The 21,423-nt window shown below is 42.7% G+C and overlaps 1 pseudogene; it reads left to right on the top strand.

Annotated features, from left to right (window-relative positions):
• The first annotated feature begins 7,648 nt into the window (after window positions 1-7,648).
• LOC133884034 (uncharacterized) lies at window positions 7,649-21,088 on the top strand (annotated as a pseudogene).
• The last annotated feature ends 335 nt before the right edge of the window (window positions 21,089-21,423 follow it).

Consider the following 21,423-nt stretch of genomic DNA (forward strand, 5'->3'; position numbering starts at 1 on the left):
AAGTCATTGTCATGGATAGCGAAAACTCATCGACATCCAAGACAGATACCAAGGAATCGGGTGTGAAGATGAGAGGATCGGATGAAGAATCTGGATTGCATGTTGGCGGAAGTGCGGCAAAAGCTCCGATTGATGAGATGTTTAGATCACTTGATCTATGTGAGGAGGAGGAGGACGTGGTGCTAGAGTAAGATCTTCAAGAGCTGCAGGCAGAAGCGCGATGGATGGCCCTTGCTAGGGTTCATACGGAGAAAACGTTTAGCCATGGCACCATGTACGGCAACATGAGGGTGGCATGGAACTGCGCGAACGAGATCGAGTTTCGGGCGATAGAGGACAATCTATTCTCTATCCAATTGCATTGCTTAGGAAACTAGGAACATGGTATTGAAGAGGGGCGCTGGATTTTTTGGGGATGTCCGGTGTTGCTTGCGGCGTATGATGGATGGTTGGAGTTAAGCTCGGTGTAGTTGAACACATTTTTGACGTGGGTGAGAGTGCTTGACTTGAAGGATAAGATATGCACAAGAAGCGTTGCATCTCAATAAGCATGAAGAGTAGGGAAGTTTATCAAGCTGGATGAGAGCTCGGTGAAGGGGACCTATGAAGGTTGGGGTACGTGTGTTCATTGATGTGCAGAAGCCATTGCCAAGGTGTGCTAGTCTAATCCTACAAAAGAAGAAGCATTACTTTTGATTTCAATATGAAAAGATGTTGGTATTTTGTGAGGTTTGTGGACATGTGGGGCATTTGGAGAAGGAGCATGGAGATGGTGCGCATGAAGAAAAGGATATTGTCTATCCAATAACCTTGATAGCACCAGAGTTCAGGCGTGATGTTTCATGGATAAGTGGAGGAGGTAGGGGAGGAAGAGGGAGGGTATGTGGTCTTGGAGGAACAAAGAGGAGGTATTTTGAGAGAATACAACTCTAGGATGTATGTGGATCAGGACGAGGACCTCAGGAGTATAGCATCTAGCCCTTCAAAGGGGCTGGTGAGGAGTAGGCACTCAAATTCATCTAGCAAGAGCCAGTTTGCTTTGGAGGACAAGGAGATAGAAATGGTGAATGAGTAGTTGCCAATTGATAATGTGGCTCACGTGGATGATGGGAAGAGCACATGGAGATGGACGTCCCTTCTGCTACAACTGATGATACGGGGCAGCAGGGGGTGATGTAAAGAGGCAAAGGAAGGTATTTGGTGAGGAAGACAATTTACATGACTTGGCAACATCGGCGAACTCCCTCGAGGAGCACTGCCGGACCTAATGTGTACCATGGCGTGGAACTTACGGGGAGGGGGGAATCGCCAGACAGTTCGGGAACTATTGGCCTTGTGTCAGTCAAACAACCCAAAACTGGTTTTTATTTGTGAAACTAGATAGTCGGAGGAAAGAATGGAGAGGTTGAGGTGGCATCTTGGCTTACATGGTTTCTCTGGTGTTGGAAGTGATGGAAGAAGTGGAGGACTAGCTTTGTTTTGGCATGAGGCTTTACATGTCAAAGTGCTAGGGAAAGCAATCGGTACATTGACGTCTGTATCAAGGAGTATGTATCAAATCCACCATGACGAGCCACGTTTGTTTATGGTGAGCCACATGTGGAAAATTGGCACCTGATGTCAAGCTTGTTGGCTGACCTGAAGGGAAATTTGGGTCTATCGTGGATGGTGATCGGCGATTTTAATGAGGCATTATGGCAGCATGAACATATGTCGACTTGTGCCCAGCCAGGGACACAGATGATGGCGTTTTGGGATGTTCTTTCCATATGTGAGTTGATGGATCTGGGCTTCAGAGGCTTCCATTTAGGAAAGTTTTCTAGATGCTATGGTGGAGCACCTTGTTTTGGCTCAATCAGATCATAGTCTTCTACTCCTGTGTTTGGAGGAGGTAGAATATGGCCGACCAAGGCAGAGTGTGTCTCATTACGAGATTATGTGGGAGAGGGAGGCTGCGCTCCCGAAGGTGATTAGTAACTCATGGGAACGTGCTATACCTAAGGAGAACCTCGGCTCAATAGCACAAGCTTTATAGCAAGTAATGAAGGAACTCCGCTCTTGGAGTTCTAAAAAGTTTTGTATTGTGCGAAGGGAGCTAGAGGAGTTACGAAGGGATCTCTCAGAGTTACAAAGCTCAGGTGTAGAAAGATCATTGTTGAGAAATAAGATGGACAAAATGCATGAATTACTCTATTGGGAAGAGATGTTGTGGTTACAGAGATCATGGATAAGTTAGCTAAAGGAAGATGATAGAAACACGCGTTTCTTCCATCTAAAATCTATGTGAAGAGCGCAAAAAAACCATATCAAGAGCTTATTTCCATGGATGTGTACACAAAGGACCCCACCCTGTTGCCTGGTTTGATCCTTGACTTGCTGAATATCAAAGTAACATATAAAATGAATGATCTCCTGGTGAAGGACTTTTCAAAAACGGAAATATGCGACGTACTATTTCAAATTGGCCCAATTAAGGCCCCAGGCCTGGATGGGTTTCCGACCCGGTTCTATCAGCGCAATTGGGAAATGGCGAAGAAAGAAATAATAGCCATAATGCAATTATTTTTTATAGAAGGGAGAATGCCAATGGGAGTCAATGACACAAGTATTGTGTTAATACCGAATGTTAGCCAACCAGAAAGTCTCAAGGATTTCCGACCTATTTCACTCTGCAATGTCCTATACAATATTGTTTCAATGTGTCTTGTGAATCGGCTGCGCCCCTTGTTTGATGAAATAATCTCTGAGAATCAAAGCGTCTTGTCCCAGGGCACTTGATCTCAGATGACGCAATTATTTCCTTTGAATGTATACATCATATACAGCAGGAGCATAACCCGGATATGGCTAGCTATGCTTATAAGCCTGATCTTTCTAAAGCATATGACTGGACTAGGTGGACTGGGGCTTCTTGGAGAATGCAATGTTCAAGCTGGGGTTTTTCAGAGAAGTTGATTAAATGGATCATGCAATGTGTTACCACAGTCAGCTATTCGGTGAAATTTAATGGAAGACTGTTGGAACATTTTACACCATCTAGTGGACTCTATCAAGGTGTCCCTCTGTCACCGTTTTTATTCTTGTTTATTGCTGATTCCTTATCGGCCCTTATCTTGGATGCAGTGACAACGAGAGGTTTAATACCGGTGTCTACTTGTCCATCGGTGCCGGTGGTGTCACACCTGTTGTTTGTGGATGATAGTTTGCTAGTTTTTAAGGCGTCAGCGTGTCAAGTAGGTATTGTGCAAGATGTGTTACATCGCCATGCAATTGGCACGGGCCAGGTTATAAACCCAGCCAAGTGCATTACTTTCTTTGGGGATGCTTGTACTGTTGAAACTCAGGAAGGGGTGAAAGGAGTGCTTGGGATTTTGTACAAGACACCTTTGAAGATCGCTACTTGGGATTGCTTGTACCAGAGGGGAGAATGAATAGAGGCAAGTTTCAGACTTTGCAAGCAAAATAAAGTAAGAGGCTTATAGATTGGGGAGAAAAGCAACTGAAAATTGGAGGAAAGGAGATGCTAATAAAATCAGTCGTGCAAGCCATACTGACATATGTGATGAGTGTCTTTAAATTGCCGATGTCGGTATGTGATGATCTGACTCGTATGGTACGTAGTTACTAGTGGGGTGTGGCTAAAGGTAAGCATAAGATGCACTGGATTGCATGGGACAAATTAATACGTAGTCCAAAAGAATCAAGGTGGTCTAGGCTTCCGAGACATGCAGCTCTTTAACCAAGCTCTACTTGCCAAACAAGCCTGGAGATTGATCAATCGACTGGAGAGCTTGTGTGCCAGGTTATTAAAGGTGAAATACTACAGAAGAAGGAATCTGCTTGACACCGTGTTTATGGGAATTCCCTCGGCAGTTTGGCGTGCTATTAAGTATGGACTTGAGCTGTTAGAAAAGGAGTCATCTAGAGAACTGGGGATGGAAAGACAGTGAGATTCTGGCGTGATCCATGGATACCAAGGAGTGTTTCTAGACATCGACAGGGGAGATGCAGACATAATAGAGTGGCAAACTTCTTATTGCAAGATGTTTCTTGGAATGAGGAGAGGCTCAATGAATTTCTAATACCGGAAGATGTGGAGGAGATCTTAAAGATTAAAGTGTCACAAAGATAGTCTGATGATTTCATCACCTGGCACCCTAAGGAAGATGAGGTTTTTTCAGTCAGAAGTGCATACCATTTAGCAGTTGCAGAATATTAAAGGAGAATAGAGGTATTTCATCTAGTGCTCGACCATTAGGTGATAGGCCAGTTTGGAAGATGTTGTGGTAAATTGTAGTACCGTAGAAGGTTAAATTTTGTGAATGGAAGCTTTTGGTTGGGATGCTTACCAACGATGCAACTCAAACAATCACACCACCTGGAAGTCTCAAATCAATGTACCTGATGTGGCATGAGAGTGGAGGATGCCTTTCATATGGTAATTACTTTCCCTAATGCACATGTAGTTTGGGAGACTATGAGGGAACTGTGGTCGTTGCCAAACCATCATGACCTGATAAATACAGGGCTAGAGTAACTCTTCTAGGTGCTGGTGCGAATTGGTGATAAGGAACGAATGGAAGTGTTAATGATTATATGGAGAATTTGGCAATTGCGGAATGGCATGGTTCATGATAAGACGACAGCGCCTATTGAAGCAATAAGGAAGTATATGTCTAGCTATTTGGATTCACTACCTCAAATTCGACAAAATGACGACTAGGATCTAGTAAAGGGGAAAGGGGTGCTTACCGATGGAAAAATTCAGAAAGTTAAGAAGAGTTTCAGTGACCCAGTTAATGATCCTCCGTAGCCTCCTCCAGTAGATGGACGGATATCAGTGTCAGTTGATGGGTCCTTTAATGATCAGGATCAGAATGCAGGAATAGGGGTGGTAATCAGAGATAGCACTGGCAAGTATATTCTATCTGCCTGTCCCTACTTGGCACAATGTTCGGATGCCTTTGAAGCTGAACTTTTCACTATAAAAGAAGGAAGTCAGGTGGCCTTTCACTACACCGCTCAGTTGATCGTCTTTCAGTCTGATTGTGCTATGCTCTTGAAGGCATTGAAGGGTTCCGAAGAAGATAAATCATGCCTTGGACAAATTGTCAGAGAGGTGAAAGAGTTGATCAATGACGAACGAGAGCTTGTACTTGTGAAGCTAAAGTGAAACAAAAATATGGTTGCAGATTCTTTAACCAACTTATCTAGATTATAGCACATGATCGACTTGTCGTTAGAGGATGTTCCTGATGCTTTAGTAGATTTAATGGCTGCGGATTTAATCCTATTTTGCAGTTCTTTAGCCAACTTATCTAGATTAGAGCACTGACAGACTTGTCGTTACAAAATATTCCTGATGCTTTTGTAGATTTAATGGTTGCGGATTATAATCCTATTCCCTAAGTAATAAAGCTCCCATCTTCATCGGGGGAAAAAAAAAAGAAAGGGAGTACGTAGATTCATAAAACCATTTATACTTTAGCCAAACTATCAAATGCATGATTGATTGTTCTTCTAAAAATAGTATTGGAAAAGGAAGATATCATCATTGTATGATCTCTCGCAACTACATTTTAATCAAATTTGTTGCCCAGGTTTCCAGTCAACGTAATTTGACCAGATGAACAAGGATGCATCCAAATATGGCTTCACGTGGCGGAGGTGGCATGACTATTCCTCTTGGTGGAAAAAAGACATTTGAATGACGAGATATTATTACTTGGCATGTGGGGCCGATATATTATAGTGACATTGGAGCTGGCCAAATGGGTGGCTCAGCCCAGCATGTTCCTGTTTGGTTTGTTAGCCAAGCGGGCTATGTGCTGGCCGTAGCATGGTATGTTCCATGGGCTGGTTTGGACCCGCTAAGACATTAGGCTGTGAAAAAAATAATCAGAGAAACTCAAAAAAGTTACGGCTAGTTTTTTTTGCTGGTTCCCTATTTATAGGAAAATATCCGTAACTTTTTTTGAGTTTTTTTTGCTCAAATGGCTAGTTTTTTTTTTAGCTCTATGCATCTATTCCATGCATGTTGTATTGCTGTACAGGCGGACAGGCCTGAGAGGCTGAGAGGCTGGCACGCTGCTGGCCTGCTGGCTGCTGCTGCGCGCCGCTGATGCTACAGCACCGTTGCCTGCTGCTGCACGCCGCTGACGCTGCTGCGCTGCTGGCCTAACACTCTGCGGAGTGCTCTGGATGCCGGCTGAGTGCTGTTGCATAAGCAGTGCCATGCCGGCCGTGCCAGCCCCGACCATGACAGGCCATACCGTGCCAGCCTCGGCGTGCCACGGTTCAGGCTCAGCACAGCCCGGACCATCGTGCCATGTTGCCGGGAGTTGGAGCATGCTATCATCGACAAAACCTTTTGCCAGAGCTGGCCCTGATGAGGGGTGGTGAGCAGGGGCGGCCACCCCGGGCCGCCATATACATACATGTATATCATATATACATGCTTTAGTCTCCAGTCTAAACTCAAGTCTAGTCACAACCTCATAGCGTGAATGCTTATTGGGCTAGCCTAAGAATACCGCTAGAATAGAATTGTGCAGTCCGCAGAGGACCTGACTCATCAATCATCGTTTCCTAGGTTGGACACGAGACGCTTCATTCCTTCGCCATTCAATCGCACTCGCACGTCACACCCCGAGTCAGGAGACGAACAGAAAGAAGTCGATTGATTGCTTTCTCGAGGCCACCGCCTGCTTCCTTCGGCCTTCGGCGAGACAGATCGACGCTAGCAACAGCGATTTCGTGATCTAAGGTATGCCCTAACCTAGAAACGTTTCATTTACTGCATGATGATCCATTGATGGTTGATGCTCCGGTTCTCCCTCCTCAAGCCCTAACACCCATTTCAATTCATATATTTGCAGCAAACAATCAATTGATGGATTAGGAAAATAAATTATTGTGATTTGTGAATTTTACATGATATTTTGTGAGATTTCTTTCAGTTGACTTGCTTTGTACTTAGTTTTCAACCACTAATATGTTTTTTTTTTTATTTTCAGCGTATCATGTCGTCTACAATGTATATGAGATGAGCGTTGTTTAGCGTTTATCAAAAACAATTCTTTTAATGTAGAGAATATTATCTTTATAATTAATATATTAATTACTTTTTAATATTTTAATTTAATACGGTCCATATTTTTTAATTTTTTAATGCATGAGAATCTCGGACCGTTCCTGCCTCTTGCTCGCGGAAACCCGTCTCCCGATGGCAATCATGTCCACTGCCGTCGTGGTAGCGTGGTCGTCCCCGCGGGCCTCTCGGAGGAGGAGGCCCAGATGCGGGCCATCGCGGAGATCGTGTCAACGTTGGGGAGCTCTCGCAGTGCGGGGAGGACGTGGACCTGAACGTGCTCAAGTCGGCCGCGTGCCGGCGGTACGGGCTAGCGTGGGCACCCAAGCTGGTGGAGATGATCGCCACTATGTGTGTATATATATACTGTAGCTTCTTGGATTGCTTGAATGAGGGTGTGTTGCACTGTAGCTTCTTGGATTGCTTGAATGAGGGTGTGTTGCATTGTGGCGAGTAACCTAAAGATGTTGGAGACACACCAAGAGGCTCCTGCCCCCATAGCAGCCGGCTCCGCAAATTCTGGGTTCACCGCAAAACATATCCAATTAGTCGGGGGCGATGCCATCCTGCACCATCCTGCGCTGCGACCCCCTGGGCATGACGAGGCTGAGCCTTGGAGAGGAGGAAATCAGCATGTCAGAAAAATTTCCAGAGTTTTCTTGGTGATTATGCATACATTTTTGTTTGATTTCCTTGAAAAACAAGGGGCACCTTGGTTGATTCCTTTATCAGAGTGCACACTTTTTCTGCTGTCATGGCTGTTGATGCTGAGCAGTCAGCATGAATGGGATCATAAATACTAGTTGTTTAAGAAACCTAAATGGGGATCCTAAATCCGCAGGCTCCAGGAGAGATTGTTTCAAGGTTTAGGAAATTAATACCTTACTGTGTTTTTAGCTATCATAGTTGTTCTTCCATAGAGATGAATTTGCATTATGCCTACTCATTCATTGAGGCCATATGAATTGCTTTAGTATCTTTAACGGTTGAGTCATGAAAATCTTCTCAGATCCTTGGGATACATTTTTGTTGTAGGTGAAATTAATTTTTCCTTTACCAATATGGTAGTTGTGCTGCTTAACAAATTGTCATACATTCTTATCTAGGTCAAACTACTGTCTTTGTACTACCGTCTGAAGAAATTTGTTGATTATTAGGATGAAATCTTAGACAAATAAGAGCATACAGAAGGTAGGGAAAGGAAATCATGTCCAAGGAGGAGGGCCAATCTGTGTTCTTGTTGCACGGGGAATTTTGCTGAGCACACTAACAATCAGACTTGGCTGCAAACTAAGGCAAATGTTTAATACGAAGTAGCAAAGCGATACTCCCAAAGGTCTCATTTCCCCCATTTGCAGTTGTAATATTGATCGTCTCTCCATACTCGTCATACGATGGCTGCTGACCATTCAAAATTGCAGCTAAAAGAAGGCCAGAAGCATGTGAATTGCACTCGAACCTCTACCGGTTTTGTGACCAAACTGGCTGCTATTATTGTATTTTAGGTGCTTTTTCTGTAACTTGGTCTATTCTATTCCCTGTTACACATCTTGTGGTAAATCTTGTAGTATATATGGCATTGAATTAGTGCTAGAATACAAAATTTATGTGGTGGTAAACTTGTATTGATAGCTTTTTCCCACTTCTTGGTGAACCTTGTGATCTATGGCGTTGATTTTTTTTTTGGGCATGCATTAAATTTAGTGCTAGAATATAAAATTAGAATGCAAGTTTCTAAACATGTGTTCTACTTTATTTGTCTTTCTTTCTCTTCACATTAACTTGTAAACAAAATGTTGTTTAGTGGGGTTCGATAGTTGGTTCTTATGGGTAGAGGCACACTTCATCCACAAAATAGTCATTACTAGGTTGTGTCATTTCTACCAAATTGCCAAAAATTTTATACAAGTTTAGCATTTACAGATGCAATGATGACATCTTAATAGTTTCAGGCTATTCATTTAACTACGCTTGTCTCCTCAGATTTGGTTTTAATCTAACTCTTCGTTATTATTTTTGTTGGAGGCATGGCGATTCTTTCCAAGATATGTGACATATTAATTGCCGTTGTCATGTGCAGGGCTTGTAGATGGCGGAGTGGAAGTCAAGCAAGCACCAGCAAGCCCCGTACGCAAGCCGATTGAACCCTCCCTTCCACTTGTAAAGATACCTGGGCCAGAATCAAGTAAAGAGAACAACGGTGTCATGTGGATATCATCCCTTGATCGGCTTGAAGATTGAGAAATTAAGTGGAGAAGTGCCTTGCTTTGCATGTGATGAGACATTGACAACAGTTGATATGTCTTAAACTTGGTTAGCATGTATTTGTGGATGCTTGTTCTTTTTCATATCTAACTCGAGTTGGTGATGTTTCGAATTGGTGAATTCTTCTCTGTACATAGAAAAATTACACATAATGAAAGTTCCGATGTGAACATCAGATGTTCTGGTGTTCACCTGAAGTACTGGTGTGAGCAGTGTGTACTCGCCAGACTATTTCTTGGAAAGAGCAAATTTTTAGACGAAATTGGAGATCAATGCACCAGAAAGTTTGGTGAATGTGGTGGCTACACCAGAGCATTTTTGGTGCTAAAACATAAATGAAAGCAAAATAACGGATGGTCCGGTGATGGACTTTAAGAGCACCGGAGTATTTTCTGTAGAGAGGAGACTTTTGGCGCCATGTTTGATTATAAACACCAGATAGTCTGGTGCTGAGATTGTGAACACCGGAGAATGCACCAGACTTTTTATTGTAAAGAGGTTACAGAAGGGTGGTTCAGTGGATTAGCACACACTGGATTATCCGGTGATGGACATGAAATCACTAGAAGCTTTCACCAGACCTTTTCTTGCAGAAAGCAAAGTTTTTCTAGAATAGATAGTGTTACACTCACCGGATGGTCCGGTGTTCAGGAGCAGAACACACCAGAACATCCAGTGTTCACATTTTCTACAGGATCTGCTCTGAGTTAAAGTTTTTAATTTGTGCTAACCTGGAGATATTTTGGAGTGTGAAGAAATATGTTTGCTTGTTTCAAGGTGGGCAGGTGACAAATGCAACTTGGTGATCGATGGTGGGTGATCAGGGCTAAGCAGGTGCTTGGTGCCGGATGATCAAGGAGGGCCGAGCGGAATCAAGGGTGATCCTAGTTGTACACATGAAGGTCAAGTAAAGTATGAAACGGACGATGAAGGTAGCAAGTTGAAAAAATCAAGCGAAGGGGATGCCAATGCAAGTAACAAGGCGGCTAGAGGGATCGGGAGTGGGAGAGACTTACCGGCAGTTAAGATCGCAAGATGGAGGACACATGTCATCATCAGAGCGCTTGCTTTAGGTGGAAGCAAATGGCGGCTAGTCACGCTTTGGGAAACGTGCTAGGGTTTTGCGGTTTAGCCTCAAAACTATGGGAGGACTGGAGGAGTATGTTGCACCATCGCGAAGCTTGCATCGAGACGAAGCTAAGTTGTAAAGGTGTCGTGATCGTCCAATGAATAGAGAAGAAAATGGACTAAAATATCCTCGGTGGTAGCTAGAAGTGTATTATAAGAGAGGAGAATTTAAGAAAAAGCTAGGAAACTTGGATGTCAAGTTTTCTAGACCTATAAATAGAGGGTTAGGGCTATGGGAGAGGATAAACCAGCCATTTGAGCCCCTTATAAGAGCATTGTGCTAGGGTTTTAGTGAAGATGATGATGAGTGTTTAGCCTATGTAATAGGTGAGAGTTTGAGACAAAAATCTTTTTAATCCACCTAAAATAGGGCTGCCTCTTTGAGAAATCAGGTTTATTTTGTTCCATATGCTTGAATTCCCATCCTTCTAGATTCCCTCTCTTGGTTCTCTTGCCTTGTGTGCAGGTTTTTCCTTTTCGGTTTTGATTTTCGTTTTTGTTTTTGGCTGAAATTTCTAGACCTTGTGAGGTCATTTTTTTTTAGTAGCTAGAGGCATAAAATTCACATTAAAACGCTTATGTGATGGGGCCTTGAAGTTGATTGTCTCTAGACAATGAACTTGAGAGTTTCGTTGATTGGTATTCAACTTTTCTTGTTTCTTTGCTAGTTGTGATCTTTTAAGTGTTAAGACACATGTATTGATCTTAAATGGAACCTATGGTTCATATACCATCCTTGATGTCGTGTTGCCTCGATTTTCTCTTATTAAAACTTCTCTCGATTTTTATTTCCGTTTGAGTTTTGAGGTGCGTTCGGTGATCCAAATAGGATAAGGTCATCGATTTCGCAAGAAATTTGTTGAGGAACTTATTCACCATCACTCTAGTCGCCAATATTGTTCCTACAATTGGTATCAGAGCCAGTTTGATCACTTATTAACTTTAATCGGTTTTGTTATCTCTAGGCGACATGTAGAGAAGTGAGAAAATTCTGCTATTTGATGGCCGTGATTTTTTGTACTGGAAGGTGCACAATAAAGGCTTATTTTCTATCCAAGGAAGTGCAATATGGGATGTAGTTGATTCCAACTACGAGATCCCTACTGCTTGCATGACTCAAGTTCAAATCTAACAGTATGAGGTCAACAACAAGGCCAGAAATATTTTATTCACTAACCTGAGTCGGAATAAGTTTGACAGGGTCCAGCACCTCCGTACTGCCCTGGAGATCTGGAATACTCTAAGTGTCTTCATGAAGCCACTAATCAGATTAAGATCAGACACCAAAGCACATACAATCAAGAATACCAAATGTTTGTGCAAGGCCCTGGAGAGTCTTTGGATGCGATGTTTTCTCCCTTTGATAGGATTGTTAGCAATCTTTGATCAACCAGTGATGAGCGATCAAGCTTCTATATGCTCTTGACCATAGCATATAGGAAGTGAAGATCTCGAGCATTAAAGAGTCTCCAAGTTATGACACGTTGACTTATGATGAGCTCTTCAGTAAGCTCAAATCCATCGAGATAGCCAAGGTGGCTCGGATTAGTCTCGGAAATCCCCTGTCGCAGAACATGGCGTTGGTTTCCGAACCTAGTGGTGGCAATGTCTATAGTCAAATTTTATTGTGCTAACACTTCACCGAGTGGATTTACTTTGTATTCCTTGGTTTCTATCACAAAGGAGCAGATGAACATGCTATACAATGAGGACCTTGCGCCGATCGTGAAGAAGTTCATCTGCTTCTACAACAATCACCGAGACCAGAGGAGGGGTGGTTCTCGTGCCTAGTTTGAATGTGGTGACACTACCCACTTCAAGACGAACTGCCCCAAGCTCAAGAAGAGGGAAGACGGTGATCACGACTACAAAAAGCACAAGAAGAAGAACAAGAAGCCCTTCTTCAAGAGAAACTGTGACAAGATGGCCAAGAAGGTGGCCAAGACAGCTTCTAGGATGTTCGTCAGCGTCTCTCAACGACATCGACACCTCTTCTAGCAAGGATGAGAGCTCGGAGAAAGATGAACCGCAAGCAAAGAACAAGAAGAAGGCCAAGGACTTCACTAGCCTCTGGTTCATGGCGGATGACAACATCGACTCCGAGTTGGATCCCTCCAAGGTATTGCCTTCTTACTACCAGCTTTCCATCCAATTCGAATGATGCTCTCGTTAGCCAGGATAGGTTACTTAAGAAAGTTGTGCATGAGTTGAAGGATCTTAGTATGAGTCTATCTCTACTGAACTTGCATTGCTTAGGTCTAGGCTGATGTTGAGGAGTGTGAGAGTTGCCTGAGTCATGGTTAAATTTGCCTAGCTTCATAATTTGCATGCTCAAGTCGCCAGTCGGCTTGAGAGTGCCGAGAAGAAGCTCCTTGAGGAGAGTCTAGGTCTACTCTCTTAGGTACTTGTAAAAATTGCCCTTTGCTTGCAAAGGATCTTGAACTGAAAGACAAGCGCCTGAAGGAGATAAAGTCTAGATTGGAGAGTGTTGGGAGTACTACGAATGTGCAGCCAAATTGTTCCACCTGTACTATCTTTCAGGACAAACTCAGCTAGGTTAGAGGGAAAATTGAAAAGCTTTTGACTGAGAATAAGTACCTCCTTTCTTTGGTGGAGAAGTGCTCAGAGGGCAAAGGAAAAATAAATTTGATCTTGGCCAAGACCAATGTGTACTAACAAGGTAGGTTTGAATCTTGGGTTAGGTTTTGAGAGGCGGCTTACAGTGTGGAGAGTAAGACTGTGTTCACCACACCTACTACCCTAGAAGCTAAGAAGTACAAAATCAATACCACAACACAACCCATAAAGAAACACATTCCTCAACCCACAGAAGAATCCTGCACCGCAACCCAAGAGAGCTCCACAGCCTAAATGAGAGAGACACGAGTGACTGATAGTCGAGTTCCCGAGAGATCCTACAACTGCACCTACTGTCAGAGAGAGGGTCACTTGGTTGGGTTTTGCTTTCGCCGTAGGAGAGATGAGCAGCGTGAGTGGAAGTGGAGCACTTGGGACATGTACTGCCCCTCTGTTGGTGTACATAAGCCTTTTCCTCACTTTCACTCACTAGTCCCTAGTGTTTTTCAGTCTCTTCCTAGAGGTGTTGCCCGGCGTGGATTTTGCCATGACTCATATGTTTTTGGTCCACATGTAAGAGGCTTTGAGTCTTAGCTCTTTGGTGGACCATGTTTTTGTCATCGTGGTATCGCCCTCAATGTACTAGAACTGTTTTACCTACACCCGCTTTTACCACTTCAAAGCTGATGATCCAGTGCTGGATACCCAAGAGGTTTTTGACTAACTCCAGTACTGAGCTATCCACATATTATTCTTCTCATATGTAGGTGGCAGGCGGAGGTCTGGAGAACAAGTAGCTCATTGACTCCAGTTGTTCGCACCATATGATTGGAGATTCATCATGGTTCTCTAGCCTCACCCCCGTGAAGTGACACGAGTGCATCACATTCAGGGATGATCAGAAAGGAAGGGTGAAAGCCAAAGGTATGGTAAGGTTGAATGAGATTTTCACTCTCAAGGATGTAACTTTGGTAGAGCATCTGAGATACAACCTTCTCTTTGTATCTCAGTTGTTGGATGAGGACTTGGAAGTGTGTTTCAAACGAGATACTTCTCGAGTTCTCGATTCTTCTGGCGCTTTGTTTTGCAAGATTTCTTGAGTTGGGAGAGTTTTTGGAGCTGATTTTTCTGAGTCTCTTAGTTTTTATCATTACTTGATTGTTCAACCTTCTTTTGAGCTTTAGATATGGTATAGGATACTAGGGCATATAAGCTTTGATTTGCTTACTCGTTTGAGTACCCTAGGCTTGATCTGAAGATTGCCCAAGCTCAAGTTTGAGAGGAATCTTGTTTGTGCTCCTTGTCAACATGGCAAGATGGTTGCTACCTCCCACCCACCAGTCAATCTAGTTATGACTGAATAACTGAGAGAACTTCTCCATATGAACACTGTTGGTACTTCTCGGGTTCGCTCAATGAGCGAGAAGTGCTATGTTCTTGTCATTGTTGATGACTTCTCTCGCTACTCTTCGGTCTTTTTTATTGTGAGCAAGGATGAAGTGTTCTCACACATTCGGAGCTTAGCTTTGAGATTATTCAAGGAACTTTCTAGTGCATTGAAAGCAATTCATTGTGAAAATGGCATCAAGTTCAAGAATTATCTCTTTGATGCTTTCTGTCTTGATCATGGTATTGAGCATCAATTTTCTGCCATACGCGTTCCTTAGCAGAATGGCATGGTTGAGAGGAAGAATCACACTTTGGTGGAGATGGATAGGACGACGCTCGATGAGCATATGACTCCTAGGAGGTTTTGGGCTAAGGCCATTTGCACAGCATGCTACATCTCCAAAAGTATTTTCTTGCGATCGATCTTGAATTTGACTTCTTATGAGTTGCGCTTTGGGAGGAAGCCGAAGGTTTTACATTTGAGAGTTTTCGGTTGTCGTTGCTTCATCGTAAAGTATGGCAACCTTGACAAGTTTGAGTCGCATTCTTTCAATGGCATTTTCTTGGGGTGTTCTCTTCATGGTCATTCTTACAGGGTCTTTAATCTTGACACTAACACCATCATGGAGTCTTATAATGTGATCTTTGATGAATCAACCCCTGTGCTAGTTCTGTCTTTAAATGTGCAGATGATCAGGAGATGAGCAAGAGCATCTTTGTAGATGACAACCATTCAGCTCTCGATGAGGACGAGGATGATTCACTACTTCCCTCAACCACACTTGCTTCTGAGCTGGCACTTGCTTCTTCTACTCCAGCAGAGGGTCCTACAACGTCTACTTCCACTTCAGCTGCTCTCAAGCCTACACCAGCACAAGTTGAGTGGGAGTTCACCTCTAGGCGTGAGACCCCTCAACACATTCAGCGGTGACACCCTTCACACATGATGATCGGAGATCTTGATGAGAGGGTAACGAGGTCCAAGATAGCTTCGCATGCTTATTTTACTAATTCTGCTTTTGTTGCTTCTTTTAACCCCCATGATGTTGGACATGCTTTATCTGATTCGAGTTGGATCAATGCCATTCATGAAGAGCTTGAAAATTTTAAGAGAAACCAAGTTTGGGTCCTTGTAGAGCCACCCTCTAATGTTCACACCATAGGCACAAAATGGGTTTTAAAAAACAAACAGGGGGATGGGTCTATAGTGAAAAACAAGGCTCGACTAGTGGCTCAGGGTTTCACTCAGATTGAGGGGATAGACTTTGGAGAGATCTTTGCACTCGTAGCTAGGCTAGAAACCATTAGGATCCTTCTTGCATTCGTGGCATCCAAGGGTTTCAAGTTGTATCAAATGGATATCAATAGTGCTTTGCTAAATGGTTTCATTTAGAAAGAGGTCTATGTTAGACAACCACTAGGCTTTGAGCACCCCAAATACCCACATAGAGTTTACAAGCTTAGAAAGGCTTTGTATGGGCTTAAGCAGGCACCTAGAGCTTGGTATGATATGCTTAGGTCTTTCTTGCTAGAGCATGGGTATGTGATGGGGTCAGCTGATAAAACTTTGTTCACTCTCAGGCATGGTAATGATTTCTTACTTGTCCAGACGTATGTGGATAATATCATTTTTTGTGGCTCTTCTTATGCACTTGTAGCCATGTTTGCAGAAACTATGAGCAGGGAGTTTGAGATATCGATGATGAACAAGCTCAACTTCTTCCTTAGGCTGCAAATCAAGCAATGCAAGCAAGGTACATTTGTTCACCAGACGAAGTACACCAATGATTTGCTGAAGAAGTTCGACATGAGTGATGCAAAGCCATTGGCAACACCGACGGCTACCTCGATTGTGCTTGATCTAGATGAAGATGGCGAGGAGGTGGACTAGCGGGAGTACAGGAGCATGATCGACTCTCTCCTGTACTTCACAACGACAAGACTTGACATCCACTTCGCCATCTACTTGTGTGCTAGCTTCCAGGCTTCACCAAGGATGTCTTACCGCCAAGCGGTGAAACACATTCTGGTTTACCTCAAGCACACTTGAGTATGGGCTTTGGTTTTCTGCTTCCTCTTTGCTTTCTCTTCGAGGTTTTTCGGATGCGGATTTTTTTGGTTATAGAATGGATATGAAAAGTATCTCTGGTACTTATCACTTCTTGGGTACTTCTATTGTGTGTTGGTCTTCTCGCAAATAGTCTAGCATTACGCAGTCTAGTGCTGAAGCTGAATATGTAGCTCCTGCTAGTTGTTGGTCACAGATTTTTTAGATGGTTTCTACTTTGAGAAATTTTGGGTTGAAATTTCAGGAGTGTGCCATTTTTATGTGACAACACCAGTGCTATAAGTTTAGCCAATAACCGAGTTCAACAATCTAGAACCAAACACATATATGTGAGATTCCACTTTTTAAGAGATTACAATGAGAAGGGAGACATTGAGTTGAGCTACATAGATACCCAATACCAGCTAGCCGATATATTCACCAAGCCACTAGATGCTACAAGATTTGCCTATTTGAGAGTAGAGCTTTGTGCGTGCCATCCCTATAGCATTATGCAAGGGGGAGTTGTACTTTTTACATACTCTTACTTTTGTTGCATTTGCATTACATTTCATTATGTAAGATAATCATAGTAGTTGAGCTTTGGCTTGTATGTCTTTATCATTTTCGGTTGTAGACTTGAATTTGGACTAAGTTGAGTAGTTATGTGGAGGAAACGCTTAATCTTAGGCTCTTCTTGATGCTTTGACATGATAAATTCAAGCAAGCTACCTTTTCTTAAGATGAAATTTGGCAATTATATGAATCATGTAGACTATGAAATGTTGCATTCTTGATCACCATGTTTGTAATTGCTTTGGCTTAGTCAATGCTTCTGTTAAGGCTAGCTTGATGGATATCTTGCTCTAGGCTTCTTGATTCAAGATTGTGGATTGGGGAACATTGCACTATATTTTCTGTCTTTGTCAAATGTTTAGCTCGTGATAGAACCATGGGGGAACATGTGTTCCTTGTCTCACAAAAACACTACTTGACTTGATCATGTGAAAACTTGTTTCACTGTAAAAATGTGAATATTCTAGTGAATTCAAGTATCTTGTGCACAAATATGATCCAATACGGTTGTCTTGAAGCCTCTAAGTGTTTGTCGTACCCAGTCACGTGATACTTTGCTTGGATAAGAGTCAATTTGAGGACAAAAGAATGAAAGAAATGTGCCTAAATGATCAATTTTGTTTTAATCACTTTATCTAACTAAGTCTTGGTTTTGTATGTGAGCGTTTGCAAAGCCTACTGCCATGAATGCTTGTTTGCCTAGTTTCAGATTGAAGCTGGCTACTTCTTAATGCTTGTATTGCCTCGGCACGAGTGGATGCTTATGTCGTGGTCACCTTGCACATGATTCATCTATGTGAACTTAAATGTGCCAACAAACTCTTCGAGTTTAGCTTTTCAAGGTTCATGTTCTTATGTCACTATCTCTATATGAGCCTCTGTGCAATTGTGAGCCCTATTCTCTCCTTTCTGGAGCCCTTTTGACATTTCTAGGACATGCAAATGTTTTGTGGTATACTTGTGAAAGCTCACTAGAATTGCACGTTCATGCATTGCATAATGTTTTATCTTGGATGTTTGCATTGCCAAAGGGGGAGAGCATATGCATAAAGAAGAGAATATGCTACAAAGAGGAGAAATGAGAAAATTTGCAACAAATCTCAAAGAAAAATAAAAAATGTGCATTCACCAAGGGGGGGTATTTGTTTTTAAGTTTTTGAGCTTTTCTTGATCTTTTGAGGTTTTGGCTTGTCTTTGCCTTTCTTCGGCCTTTTACAATCTGTCTTATGCCAAGTGATTTGTGTTTACTCTTTCTCGAGTTTTTGGTCACTTTGATGTGCTTCACTTCTTCTATCCTAAATCTTTGTGCTTTGATGGTTGTTAATGCACTTATCAAGGGAAAGATTGAGAAACCAAGTGGAGAAGTATCTTGGTTTGCATGTGATGAGGTATTGACAACAGTTGATGTGTCTTGAACTTGATTAGCATGTGTTTGTGGATGCATGTTCTTGTTCATGTCTAACTCGAGTTGGTGGTGTTTGGAATTGGTGAATTTTTCCCTATACGTAGAAAAATTTACACACATCAGAAGTTCTGGTGTGAACACTTGATGTTCCGGTGTTCACCGGAAGTTTCGGTGTGGGCAGTGTGTACTCGCGAGGACTATTTCCTGCAGAGAGCACCTTTTTGGACGAAATTGAAGATTAATGCACCGAAAGGTCTGGTGAATGTGGTGGCTACAATGGAGGATATCACCGAAGCATTTTCAGTGTTGAAGCAGAATTGAAAGAAAAACACCAGATGGTCAGGTGATGGACTTCAAGAGCACTAGAGTATTTTCTGCACAGAGGAGATTTTTGGTGCCAAGTTTGATTATCAACACTAGATAGTCCGACGCTGAGATTGTGAACACTAGAGAATGCACCGAACCTTTTGTTGCACAGAGGTTGCAGAAGGGTGATTCGGTGGATTGGCACACACCAGATTATCGGGTTATGGACATGAGATCACCGGACCTTTTTTGCAGAAAGCAAAGTTTTCCTGGAACAGATAGTGTTACACTTATCGGATGGTCTAGTGTTCTAGAGAAGAACACACCGGAACATCCGGTGTTCACGTTTTCTACAGTATGTGCTCTAAGTTAAAGTTTTTTATTTTGTGCTAACCTGAAGATATTTGGAGTGTGGAGAAATGTGTTTGCTTGTTTCAAGATATGCAGGTGACGGATGCAACTTGGCGGTCGACGGCAGGTGATCAGGTTCTTCGGGTGCTTGGTGCCAGACGATCAAGGAGTGCCAGGTGGAGTCAAGGGTGATCCTAGATGTACACATGAAGGTCAAGCAAAGCATAAAACAGAAGATGAAGATGGCATGTTGACAAATTCAAGCGAAGGGGATGCCGGTGCAAGTGACAAGGCGACCTGAGGGATCAGGAATGGGAGAGACTTGCAGGCAGTCAAGATCGCAAGATGGAGGGCACGCGTCATCATCGGAGCGCTTGCTTCAGGTGGAAGCAAGTGGCGTCTAGTCACGCTTTAAAAAGCATGCTAGGGTTTCGTGGTTTGTCCTTAAAACCATGGGAAGACTAAAGGAGTACGTGGCACCATCACGAAACCTATGTCGAGGCGAAGCTAAGTCGTAAAGGCGTCACGGCTATCCGATGAATGGGGAAGGAAATGGACTAAAATATCCTCGGTGGTAGGTAGAAGTGTACTACAAGAGAGGAGTATTTTGGGAAAAAGCTGAGAAACATGGAGGTCAAGTTTCCTAGGCCTATAAATAGAGGGATGGGACTATGGGAGAGGGTAAACACGCCATTTGAGCCTCTTGTGCCACCCATAAAAGAGCATTATGCTAAGATTTTAGTGGAGAGGAGGATGAGTGTTTAGCCTATGTAATAGGTGAGAGTTTTAAGAGGAAAATCTTTGTAATCCGCCTAAAATAGTTCTGACCTCTTTGAGTAAAGAAGTTTATTTTGTTTCAAATGCTTGAATTCCCCTCCTTCTAGTTTCCCTCTCTTGGCTCCCTTGTCTTGTGTGCAAATTTTTTCTTTCCGGTTTTGATTTTCGTTTTTATTTTTGGGCTAAAATTTCGCCACCTTGTAAGGTAATTCTTCTAGTTGCTAGAGGCATAAAATCTGCATACACATGCTTATGTGATAGGGTTTTGAATTCTCTTGCCTCTAGATAATCAACATGTAGAGTTTCGTTGCTTGGTGTTCATCTTTTCTTGTTTCTTTGCTAGTTGTGATATTTCGAGTGCTAAGACATATGGATTGATCTTAAATGAAACCTATACCATCCGTAGTGTCGTGTTGCCTCAGTTTTCTCTTGTTAAAACTTCTCTTGATTTTTGCTTCCGCTTGAGTTTTGAGGTGCGTTGGGTGATCCAAATAGGAGAAGGCCATCGATTTCATATGAAATTTGTTGAGGCATCTATTCAACCCCTCTAATGGTCAATCTCATTCTTACAAAGATCCTCGAAGACTGTTTCAGTACTAACAGTTTTGGCTCTCCCTGGGTTTCAGAATCAGGATTTGACATCTATAACAAGAGAGATGTCATACAAAAGCTCAGGCAACATCTCAAGAAACATGATGAGATGATCATGGAGATGCAAGCTCATATTGCAGATCTTAAGAACTCTCTTAACATTCAGGTGACACAATCCACGAATCTGCAGTCTCAGCTGGATGTTGCCAATCGAGATATGTTTGAATCCAAGTGAGAGATTCAGCATCTAAGGAAGATCATTGCAGATTATTGTGTTGTGGAAGCACTCTCTCATGAGAAACCTTTGCAAGCTAGACATTCGCAGTCAAATGGCATCAATGGGCACTCTAATGGCTATGCTGATGGCAGTGTTGATGATCCTAAGTTGCATTGTCTTGGTATCGAGAAGAGGAAGGGAGAGATAGAGAGGGTGGAGATGCTAAAGAAAGAGGTTGGTGAACTGAAGGAGGTTATCAATGGAAAGGACTCCTTGCATCAAAGCTACAAGGAACAGAAGGTGAAGCTCTGCTTAGAGATCAAGGAGATGCAGGAAAAGCTCTCAGCACAAGTGCCAAACATCTTGTAGGATCTACGCATAATGTTTTTTTAGAAGAATGAATCTTTGCATAATGTATTTTCAGAAGAATGAATCTACTCATAATGTTGCTGTGAACGGAAGGGGAAATCCTGCTCTGAAGATTGAAGCTCTTGGCAATCGGCACACATGCCAAAAATCATTCTAGGATCTTTGTGGAATGCTTCTCTCTTCTTTGTATAGGGGAACTTTGCATAATGCTAGGTCGATTTCTTTCTTTTCTGTCATAATGTTAGGTCGATTTGCTTTCTTCCTATTTAGTATGTGCCCTTGGTTGCTCGGGGTTTAAAAGGTATTATTTTCTCAGTTGCTAGGCCTAGGCCCTA

The sequence above is a fragment of the Phragmites australis genome, chromosome 11 (genome assembly GCF_958298935.1).
Source record: "Phragmites australis chromosome 11, lpPhrAust1.1, whole genome shotgun sequence".
In the NCBI taxonomy this organism is placed as follows: domain Eukaryota; kingdom Viridiplantae; phylum Streptophyta; class Magnoliopsida; order Poales; family Poaceae; genus Phragmites; species Phragmites australis.